The following is a 12,329-nucleotide window of genomic DNA, read 5'->3' on the forward strand; positions in this document are numbered from 1 at the left end:
CAGAGTGAGGCTTACAACGCAGGACTCAGCCAACCCCTACCTCACTATTTTTCATAACCCTTCCACTGCTTTGCCCAACGGAAACGGGCTCTGGATGGAACCGGACGAAGCCGGATTCGATGCCAAAAGGGCGGGGGAAGGGTGAGAATAAATCTGCCTAGCCAATTACAGAGGGAGCCGAGATTGCCTGCGTTTGCAGCGTTTAGAGGATGATGTCTACAGGTTGTGTCTTGTGTGCGTCACGCAGGGACACGGTTAGTTAGTAGGGCTTTGGCTGCCATATTTGTAAAGTAGGTGTCCCTCTCTGTGACGGAGAGAAGTGGAAGCGGAAGCGGTAGAGGTAGAGTTAGAGTAGCGTATGTGATATTTATTTATTTTTATTGGCTCGTAACGTAAATACTTGGATTTTGGTCTGTGGTGAGCTAAGGTAAAATATAAATGTTTCTCCCTTTCAGAAATAGTAAGAGAGAAGCTAAAAATGTTTTGAGAGATTTTCCTCTTTTTTTTGGTAGGTATTAGTAATAAAACAAAGGTAGAAAATAAGATACCTTTTTATTGAACTAACAATGCATTTTTGATTAGCTTTGGAAGGTAACCCTTCTCCAGGTTAGAAGATATAGGATTTTGAATGATTTCGTGTCTAATTTGACTTCCTAAGAAATGTTTGAATATGATCTCTGAAATATAACAGTATCTATTCTCTTGCAATCGAATCCGGGAGGATCCTGCTGTATGCGCCTTTTACCTTTTGCACTTCTCTCATTGTACCTGAGGATTGTATGTTTTGAATTTTAGAGATGGTTGCAAGGTGGAGGTGTGCAAAGTCAGCTATTAAAAAGAGGGAACTTTTCTGTTATTTTCTCCAAATGGGTATGTGGAGTATGATCTGTCTCAAATTTAATGCTGATGCTCACCCATGAATTGTGCCAAAGAAAGCTTCTTTTTAGAGTAGAGAGTTGCACGGGGACAGAAATCCATCCCGTACCTGTGGGGAATTTAGCCCATTCTCATATCAAATAATTTCCTCCATCCCAGCCACAAAGCCCTTGTAGTGCTGCATCACCTTGACCCCCCCCCCCCCCCAAGAAAGCCAGATTCTATAAGCAGAAAAATACTAGTAAAAGTAACATAAATCATTTTCTTCTGTACTCTGCTAAAAGACAGCAGATTTACAGATCAGTACAGGACCCAAAGTAGTCCAAATTCCAAAACAAGTAAAGTCAGAAACAACACAGTTTATATCAAATTGTTCAACTGCCCTTAGGATTCACCTTTGACATTAAAAACAAAACCATGTGCTTGTAACTGGATAAATGAATTAAAACAAATAGGTGGGAAAATGTGGGATACAAATGTAACAAATAAAACAAATTCCCTTAATATGTAATACTTGGTAGTAATAATGAAACAGTGATGGAATATTCACATAGCAAGCAGCTTGAGGCAACATATTTATTTTCTACTGAACATAATTTACTTTGTGTGAACTTGTTGGCTAATTTTTTATTTATTTGTTACATTTGTACCCCACATTTTCCCACCTATTTGCAGGCTCAATGTGGCTTACATGGTACCGTAATGGTGTTCGCCAAGTCGGTTGATATCAAATACAAGATTATATTGTGGTCTAATGAGATAGGTGTGTCTCAGGCACCATGAAGGTCAGAGGGAATGAAGATTGTATATTGTCCAGTACGATCATTGGTTATATTGCGGCCCCTGCCATGTCTTAAACCAGCTGTAGCAAATGTACATTCCAAAAACTGACACTTTCTCTCTCTCTCTCTTCCCCCCTCCCCCCCCCCCCGCACATCTTGGCATGTCTCTCTCTCTCTCTTCCCCCCTGCCCCCCACATCTTGACATGTCTCTCTCTCTCTTCCCCCCCCTCCCCCCCACATTTTGGCATGTCTCTCTCCTCCCCCCTCCCCCCCCACATTTTGGCATGTCTCTCTCCCCCCCCCCCCCCCCCCCTTCTCCCCACATCTTGGCATGTCTCTTTTAGAGCAGAACAAAAAGTGAAATGGCTGTCTTTTGCCACTAGGGAAAAAAAAGACAAGAAAGTTCCAGAGGAGATTTACGTGATCCTTTCTTCCCTCCCCTTCCCCAAATAAAAGAGGCCAGGCACAATAATTCCTAATGGTTTATCTCCTGGATTCTATAAACTTGAATGTGCAATTTTGTGCTGAACACACAAAATTGTGCATACAAGTTATAGAGTAGTGCCTGTTATGTGCCTAACGTAGGGCCCTTTTACAAAGCAGCGATGAGCCCAACACGGGCTTACTGCATACTAATCTGGAGCTACCACCTGCCCAACATGGGCACCAGCGGTAGTTCTGGCCCCAGTGCGCGGCATTTCCCATGAGGAAAATAGGGCTGTAATTTTTAGCACAGCACCAACCTGGCAGTAATCGTGCAGTGCCATGCGCTACCCGGTTACCTCCGGGTTAGCGCAGGAGCCCTTACCATCATCTCAGTGGGTGGCGGTAAGTGCTCCCACTTGCATGGGCACTTGGTAAGAACAATCTTAGTATATATGGTCATGGCTATTTTCAGCCTTTTTTTACCCGCTGTGGTAAAAAGGGCTACAGTGCGTGGCAAAAGTGGCTCCTACCACTCGGGCTCTTTTTACTGCAGCTTGGTAAAAGGACGCCATCATTATAAAATTAGATACTAAGTACCAATAATGTAATTTAATTGGCATTAATTGCCTCTGATTTGCAGTTACAAACATAACTGCACCTAGGCATTAATTTTCTAGAATAGTTCCTAAGTTCAATAGTGTGTACCTGCAATTGGGGTGGATATTTGAGTGGGTCTGGGGCGTATCTTGCAGTTACATGTGTAAGTTATAGAATACTAGTATTCATTCAGCCGCAGCTTTTAGGTGTCCTCGTTTGCTCCAGCCATTTGGCTGTCATAAGTGCTTGTACCTAAATCTGGGCATGATAATGCCGAGGTACACCGGTATTCTATAACAGTAATTGTGTGTATATTTGCCATTATAGGAGGAATCCAAGAAGAGGAAACTGTAGACTGCAAAAGATGTCAAACAGTCCACAAAAAGCAGAACACACATTTTCGAATACAGAAAAACTTCCAATCAATTCTGGAGATAGCAGTGCCCGATGTAGCCACGTTTCCCCTTCCTAAATCAAGGGCTAATACTGGGTCCCAAAGGGCACTTACTCCTAATAGCAGATGGAAATTCACACACAAGCTGTATCAGAAAAGTGGATACAGCAGCAAACTCAGTCTAGACTTCTAGGAGCACTGCTATTCTGAGTTTTACTGTTTTCAGTTTTATGATACAGTCTTTGTGTGATTTTTATTACCATCTGCTCTGGCCATTTTTGAAGATGGTATACCAAATGCTGTAAACTTAACATTTTGTGGTTGCACTTCCTTATGCAAAATCCATTTCTGATATTCTCTGTTGTACATGATAATCTCTCTGGAATCTCCTTGCTGCTTTTGTTTTGTTCATCTATTCTTTCTCTGAAAGTTGAAATTGTCCGATTCTTTGTTACAGTTGCAGGAGGAGATGCTTATGCTTTCCAACAGTCTTGAGCGAGCAGTTCATATTCTCAGCAGTAAAGGCATGCATCTTGGGATTACTTCAGTGGCATCTTCTCTAACCTCGGGGCAATCGGCATTTCTTCTCCTGTTTACCTTCCCTGCCAGGTCTCGTTCTGTGTCTCTCATCCCTCCTCCAGTTCTGCTATTAAGAAGGTTCAACATAAACCACTTGAATTGATTCCAGGTCCTAAAACAGCTGAGTCAGTCCTGATTTCCTATCTCCTGTTTCTATGCTTTCTGGAAATTTCTGACTCACTTATTCCTTAGATAGTGGCCCCAGAGTTACCCTCTGCAGACTGTGGTATTTATTCGCCAAATTTTTTTTTTCAGATGCTCTCTGATGTGAAATATGAGATGGTGCTCCCACCAAGGAAGGTGAAAGGTGATGGGACTTAATATACTGCCTTTTTGTGGATTACTTATTTTGTACCTGGGACAATAGAGGGCAAGTAAATTGCCTAGAGTCACAAGGAGCTGCAGTGGGAATTGAACCCACTTCTCCTGGGTCCTGGGCCACTGCAGTGACCATTAGGCTACTCCTCCATTTCTGGTACTCAAAAGGGAGGGGGGCCTCCTCAGAGCTCTGGTCAGGGAGTGAGGTGTGGGGGGAGGGAGGTCCACTCATTTAAAACATTGTTCAGGCACTTACCATTCACCACCCCCCCCCCCCCCCCCCCAACTTTTATTTCCAGGCAATTTAATAGTAAAAAAAAAAAAAAAATCTTCAGCTCCTGCTTATATGTAGCAAATAGTTTAGTACTTACAATATATAGCCTATGACTCTAATAGAAAAAAATACCAACTCCCAGCCCTGCACACTGGAATCTCGTGTTAAATATGATCTGCATCCACAGATGTCCCCCCACCACCACCCCCCTTCACACCCAACAGTGAGTACAGGACAGGAGACCCACCAGATCTCCAGTCCCGCCTAAACCTGTGTTGGGGAGGTTCAGGGGGACTGGAGGTCCGCTGGACCTCCAGCCCCTGTGTCGCTGGGGGGGTGTCAAGTCAGGGTTCCTGCTCCTATGGGGGAGGGGGGGGGGCTGCTGCATTGGGGGGAATGCTGGACAAGCCTCACCATTCCTCCCCAATGGTCTGCAAACTCTAATGCCAGCTCCAGGCTGGCGTAGGGTTTGCCGCAGCCAGTTGGCCAATGTTTGGCACGCTGGTTGCTGATCATTGGGGAGGAATAGGTTTAGCATGCATTTGCATGCTACTTGTGCTAAGAGCCCTGTTTTGCATGCATTTGCATGCTGCGTTCAGAGCCCGCATGAGTGTTCCACGCACTTGTGGGCTCTGATCATGGGGCAGTAGCAAACACAGGCGCTAGTATGGCACTAACAGCCTCTAGCGCCTGCGCTTTCTTCTGATCATTGGCCCATCAGGACCTAAAGAGTAAACCTACCATACCATAATAGCCCTAACTCCCAGAACTCACTAAGAACCTAACTAGGGAAAAGCAGCATTGTAAATATTGCAGTGGGGTCTAGAATATCAGTACATCTATTTTGAAAACTGAACAAGCCAGATAGCTAAAAATCCTTATTTGGAAACAGAGCCATAAGAAAATAATTGTTATACAGGTCAGACCAAAGGTCGGTGAAGCCTAGTGGTCAATCCAAATCACAGGTACCTGGGCAGAATTCCAAAAAGTAGCAAGAGGTCATGTTATCTACCCCCTGATCTACCTTACTAATGGTTGATGGACTTTTCTCCAGGGCTTTGTCCATACCTTTTTTTAAACACAGCTGCATTAACTGCTTTTACCACATCCAGCAAGAAGTTCCAGAGCTTTAATTGTGCATTGAGTGAATAGTAATACTTTCTCCTATTTGGCCCGGCATTGAATATCTGGAGATAATGCATTGTTTGAGTATTTTTTACTGCTGTAATTGTCTATTGCTTATGTTTGACTTATTCTTTCTGTACACCACCTTGAGTGAATTCCTTCAAAAAGGTGGTAAATCCTAATAATCTACTATAATAAAACTCACCCTCAACGTTCTGAAGTCACTCAATCACTCCCTGAAGGGTTCGTGGATTCATGGTGGTGAAGCCAGGCAGCCTATGCCCCGCCCTCGCATCAAACGTCAGAACTTTGTCTTCAGAACAGTAAAGTAAAGGAAGGGATCGCAACCAAGCAGGTGGAGGAGTAATTTCCCTACTCCTCCCCCTGCCTAGGAAACGAAGCTCACCAACCTCCAGACCCACCCGCGAAAAAAATCTGGAGGGAAACCACCTCCAAAGCTCCGGAGTCCAAATGACTCCGGACACCAGTGTTCGAGGTCCAACCCCCCCCCCCCCCCCCCAAGCCACCCACCAAAGCTGCAGTTCGAAAGAAGCCCCGCCAAAAGAATGCAGGAGGTGCAACACCCCCCCCCCCCCCCAAGCCACCCACCGTCGCGTTGCTTTGCCGGCAGGGGACCTGAAACCCCGCCAGCAGAAGTCCTGTATTGTCTGCTGAGTCTCACTCCAGCGATCTTCGGCGTTGCTAGCCTGTGCAGGCAGGGCTTCTGTGCGTCTGACGTCCTGCATGTGCAGGACGTCAGACGCACAGAACCCCGCCCTGCATAGGCTAGCAAGCAACGCCAAAGATCGCTGGAGTGAGACTCAGCAGACAACACAGGACTTCTGCTGGCGGGATTTTGGGTCACCCGCCAGCAAAACTACGCGATGGTGGGTGCGATGGCGACGGTGAGTGGGATGGCAGCGGGCGGGTGCATCGCGGTGGGTGTGATGGCGGCGGGGGGGGGGGGGCATCGCGCTGAGGAGACGCTTCCTTCCTTCTTCTTTAAAGCAGGATCCCCCCCCACAAAACTATACAACACACACACACACTATCATCTGGCAGCGCTTTCTGAAACCCCCCCCCCCCCACCAACACACACATCTGCCAGCGCTTCCTGAAACCCCTGCCCCCCCCCCCCGACACTCTTCTGGCAGTGGTTACTGAACCCCCCCCCCCCCCCCCCCCCACACACACACACACTCACTCTCATTTGGCCACACTTCCTCAACGCCCCCCCCCAACACACACTGTCAGCGCTTCCTGAAATCCCTGCCCCCCACACACACACTCATCTGGCAACCCCCCCCCCCCACCACACACACACTCACTCACTCAGTCTCTCATATGGCAGCGCTTCCTGAACCCCCCCCCCCCCCCCCCCGCACACACACACACACACTCTCTCATCTGGCAGCCCTTCCTGAACCCCCCCCCCCCCCCCCACACACACACACACACACTCTCATGTGGAAACGCTTGATAAAAGCCCTCCCCCCCCACACACACACTCTCTCACTCACTCATCTGGCAGCACCACACACCCCTCTTCTTCCAAGCTGAAACCCCCAACACCCCCCCCCCCCCCCCCCACACACACACTTACTCACTCTCATTTGGCCCCGCTTCCTGAACCCTCCCCCCCCCCCCACACACACTCTCACTCTTCTGCCAGTGCTTCCTGAACCCACGCCCCAAACACACACACTCTCATCTGGCAATGCTTAATAAACCGCCCCCCCCCCCCCCCACACATACACACTCACTCACTCATCTGGCAGCACTTCCAGAACCCCCACACACCTCTTCTTCCAATCTGAACCCCCCCCCCCCCCCCCAACATACCCACACAACACACACACCCTCTCTCTCATCTGGCAGCACTTTCTGAAACCCCATACACACACTCACTCACTATCTCAACTGGCAGCACTTCCTGAACCCCCCCCCCCCCCCCCACACATACATACACACTCACTCATCTGGCAGTGCTTCCTGAAACCCCATACACACACACTCACTCTCTCTCTCTCTCTCTCTCTCTCTCTCTCTGGCAGCGCTTCCGGAACCCCCTGCCCTCCCACACTCACACACTCTGTCATCTGGCATCGCTTCCTGAACCCCCCCCCCCCCTCCACACACACACACACTCACTCTCTCACTCACATCTGGTAGCGCTTCATGAACCCCCCGCACCCCTCTTCTTCCAAGCTGAACCCCCCCCAACACATCCCCCCCACCCCCCCAACACACACACTCTCTCTCTCCCCCTCCTCCAGCACACCAATTGCTTGGGTGCAGTGGCGGGAATCTCAGACAACAGAGAGAGAGGGGGGGGGGGCTGACACCAGAGAGAGAGGAAGGGAGGTATCTCTGTCACACACACACTCTCTCTCTCACATACAATGTCTTTCTGACTCTCACTCTCACACACTCTGTCTCACACTGTATCACATTCACTCTCTATGTGTCACAGTCACTCACACACTCGCTTGGTCTCATACACTCACTCTCACAGAGAATCTGTGTCTCACACACACTCTCTCTCACACTGTCTCACACATACGCACTTGCACACACTCTCATTCTCACACACTCACTCTCTCACACTCTCACACACTCACACCCAGACTCACTCTCTCACACACACACACTTTTGCTCTCTCTCTCACACAGTCACTCTCACATACACTCTCTCAAACATACACACTCCGAGGAAAACCTTGCTAGCGCCCGTTTCATTTGTGTCAGAAATGGGCCTTTTTTACTAGTAAATAATAAAATGCTGGTGGTGGCTGACTGAATATTGCAAAGTTTATGATGTATATTAACTTTTTGATTAACTTTTTTTTAATGTTTATTGCAAACGCAACAATTGAATAGGTCACAACATAGTACACAACAATTTTGTTTTAACAACCACTCTTCCTTTAGTTTGTCTAGAAAACATTGAAGGATGGGGGAATAGCATAGGATTAGGGCAGTGGACTGCGAGCTAGGGCAGCCAGAGTTTAAATCCCTCCTTCTGACTTTAAATGTTTCATTTCTCCCTCCATTGCCTCAGGTATAACTTAGATTGTAAGCCTTCTTGAACAAAGGAAAACTGTAGTACCTGAATTGTAACCCAAAGTTCAGATTTTGAAAGGGAGGCATTAAATCCAAATATCATTTTAGTCTAGTGGTGGATCTGGCTCTGGTACACAGAAGAATTTCAATTCATTTGAAAGATTAGAGGATTTCATAACTCTAACTTCTAAATGAGGTAAGCAGACTTACTATCCACCACAAATAATGTAAGTATAGAACAGTCTTGATTATCAGATGTAAACTGGCCCGAGCCATTGTTGGATAAGTGAAAAGTTGGATAATATGAAAAACAATGGTATCCCCTTAAAAAATGCACAGAAAACATACTTTATAAAGAACAGGCATAGGGTATCTGTATTTTAAATACGGTATTGTTTATTAACACTAACCAGCAGCATGTGAAGCCAGAAAACAAGAAGTGAACTTTCGCAATTTTTAATGGCAATGCAATGACATCACCAAGAGGGTCTGTCAGAATTGCTGGATGGTCGGATTAGCGAAGGTTGGATAATCGGGACTGTACTGTACTACAATGTCTTTCACTATTCCCGTTTTTACCAGTGTTTTAACTTTTTCTAAGGAGGAAGAAAAAAAGCTGTCAAGCAAACAGTCGCAAAACTGAGCACAACCATCACTAGTCATAAAACCTCCCCTACTTTTATAGGGACTGGGACTTGATATACCACCTTTCTGTGGTTTTTGCAACTACATTCAAAGCGGTTTACATAGTATATAAGTACTTATTTGTAGCTGGGGCAATGGAGGGTTAAGCAACTTGCCCAGAGTCAGAAGGAGCTGCAGGGGAAATTAAAGCCAGTTCCCCAGGATCAAAGTCAGCTGCATGAACCACTAAGCTGCTCGGATATCCTATTTTTGCTTCAAGTGTTTTATACACATAAACACTATAAGCACTTGAAGTAAAAGTAGGATATTTTGCCTATAAAAGTAGGAAAGATTTTTATGACTAGTGATGGGTTGTGCTCAGTTTTGTGACTTTCAGTCTAGCAGCTGAGCTTCTGAAGTCATTTCTTCCGTAGAAAAGGTTAATCGGCAAAGATTATTTATTTATTTGTTGCATTTTTATCCCACATGAGAGGGTGCCATCTAAGGAGGATTGGATAGCTGGCATTTTACCACAATCCCAAACAGCAGTGTATATGATAAGGAAATGTACATATAAATAAAAGAAAATTTGTAAATGCTGGTTTAGTTTTATTGAAATTGAAAAGATGTGTGTTATATGGGTCAGTTGAGGATCATCAGACCTGAGATTTGTTATTGGAACTTTATCCTTACTGTAAACAAAAATGCTGATACCTTGTATCTTTTTTAATTGATGTATTGGTTATATAAAGTGGTTGAAAAGTGATTTTAACAGTACTGAATAAAATAAACCATCAGTCAGTGTACAAGTGTTAGGCTGGACCTATAAAACGTTTGACCAGTTGGATGTACGATTCAGCTGTGCCTACCAGTTAGTCCATGAGAACCAGTGTATACCAAAACTGTATAGCCTAAGAGCTGAAGTTAGTATGGACTTAATAAAAATGCTTTACACATACAGAGAGACTATCATTTAGCTCCAACATACTTAAGAACAGCAGCAGACTCAATTACTCAAAAAGTGCTGAATTATGAAAGTGAACAACCACAGAATCAGAACAGTAAACAAGGAAAATCAATTTATAAAAACAGAGTGGGAAATAGAAAGAGTAGTTCAGCAATTTCATGTAGATGAAAATGACACAAGAATTGATAAAGAGAAGGAAACTTAAATCTAAAGATGAGACAGATAATTTGCAGCACAGAATATTGGACTACACACAAGATGATTCACATCCAGCACAGGAAAGAAAAATGGCAAAGCAGACAAATAATCATTATATAGTACAGAACTGGACATGGTTACTAATTATCTCATTATAGGGTGTGACATGCTGATGTTAGAAGACCTATATATGAAGAGGGACAAAAATAAGGTAGCATAGCTCATTCACTGAGTAAACAATATATCATAACTGTGCCAGAACAAAACACACCAGAGAAAGAAGATGGAAATCAAGCAATTATTTTATTCAACCTATGGAAAGAAACAATCCTTAAATACCAAAAGATGCAATTTAGAGACACAAAAATCCCAATTATATTGGGTACCACTGGCCTAGTTAGAAAAAAAGAAATTGCAAAGTGTATCTTGATTGCCCGTATATGTTACTCTATATGAACTCCGGAAGGAAGCTCCCTGTGGCATAAGTATTAAGATAAGATAAGCACTAACAGAAAATTTGAGAGATTGAGGTCACAATCAACATTTGCTTACGCATGAAGTTCATTCCGGTTCTAGTTTATACAATCCCCTCTTCTCTCCCCCCCCCCCCCCCCCCCCCAAAAAAAAAAAATAACAATTTGGAAATGCTATTTCAAGGTCTAAGACCAGAGCCTCTCATTTGGGTAGCTACAAAATGACAGAACCTTTATGAAAAATTATCTCAGTGCTTTAGAAAAAAACAAGGAATAGAATAATTACAAATCTCTGCAGAAGAGACTGAGGGGGTCTTCTGCAAAGGCATGCTAATGATTTTTGTGCACTAATCGTGTCTCTAGCATTTTCTAATATGCCCTCTTTTCTGAACACAGATTTTACATGGGTAGAGATGGAAGACAAATGGTATAAGATGTGTAGGAATTATACTTCATATTAAGGGGTCCTTTTACTAAACTGCGTAAGCATTAATGCACACTTACCATAGGTTAAAATGCACTACCACAGGGTGCGCTCAAGAGTCCCACATAGTTTTTACATGTACCCATGTGCTAAAAAATAGTTCATATTTTTTAGTGCTGGGATGGGTAAGGGGCAGAGAGTAGGCGTGTTCTGTGCTAATTGGTTAGCACAGCTACTTTGCTGCATGCTAACAAAATAGGGGCCCTGTTTACTAGGGTGCACTAGTGTTTTTAGTGTGCGCTAATGCTAGACACACTCATATTCCTATGGGTGTCTGTAACATTAGCGTGTGGTAATGTTTAGCACGTGCAAAATATGCTAGCATGCTTAGTAAACGGCTCTAGGTGTCAGTAAGTACTCGCTAATGGGAAAATTAGCACATGGGCATTATTGCTGCAATAGAAAAATCAGCCGTTTCCCAGCAGTACTGAAAATGGCCTTAGCACGCGGGAAAGACCTTGCTAGGGACAGTGCAGGCCAGTTTTTAGCACTGCTTAGGAAAAGGGCCCCTGAATAATGGACAGCAGAGTATTAGAAATCTTCAGATAAGTTGTATGTCTGGCTTAGCAATAGGGCTTCTAGTTTTAGTTTTTATAAATTGTAAATTTATTTTCCTGGTACTTTGAGGTTTTATAAGGGTACAAAAATTGTGTTTACTGGTGTTTGTAAGCTGCATGTATGATTGCTATGTATCTTTTTCTCACTTAGGAGTCATCAGTAAAGAAAAAGCATAAAACTGAGTAGAGGATATACGACAAGCCAGGGGAATGGTTTGTTTTTAGTGCTTATCTAATAAATGCCTGTTTTAATTTTTCTATGTTGGAAATTAGTGGTTAGAACCTAAAATTGGAATCATGGTGTATTGAGCCCCCTCTAGTGGTAAGAGAAAAGATTACAAGAAGGCTTCTGAACCATCTTTTTCCACTTGCTGAAGAGCAGCTCTGGCATCTCAGTGTGGGTTTAGGTCATCAAAGTCCACAAATAATCTTTACTATGTGGAAGCTGAATGAGAAATTCCAGTAACAGCATCAACCTCTCTACATGGCAAATATTTCCCATTGCATTGTGTGCCATGAGCCTGATTAAAATCAATTTTCAAGCACATCTTGATAAGTTGCCTTTACATATTATATCCTATAAACTCCAGA

General features: G+C 44.3%; 1 long non-coding RNA gene across 1 annotated transcript; it reads left to right on the plus strand.

The window, feature by feature from the left end:
- Positions 1-305: 305 nt before the first annotated feature.
- LOC115475356 lies at positions 306-11,949 on the plus strand. The gene is made up of 3 exons (XR_003943013.1): positions 306-427; positions 3,534-3,962; positions 11,890-11,949. It is a non-coding gene; the product is annotated as an uncharacterized LOC115475356 (long non-coding RNA).
- The last annotated feature ends 380 nt before the right edge of the window (positions 11,950-12,329 follow it).

The sequence above is a fragment of the Microcaecilia unicolor genome, chromosome 8, assembly GCF_901765095.1.
Source record: "Microcaecilia unicolor chromosome 8, aMicUni1.1, whole genome shotgun sequence".
NCBI classification, from domain to species: Eukaryota; Metazoa; Chordata; class Amphibia; order Gymnophiona; family Siphonopidae; genus Microcaecilia; species Microcaecilia unicolor.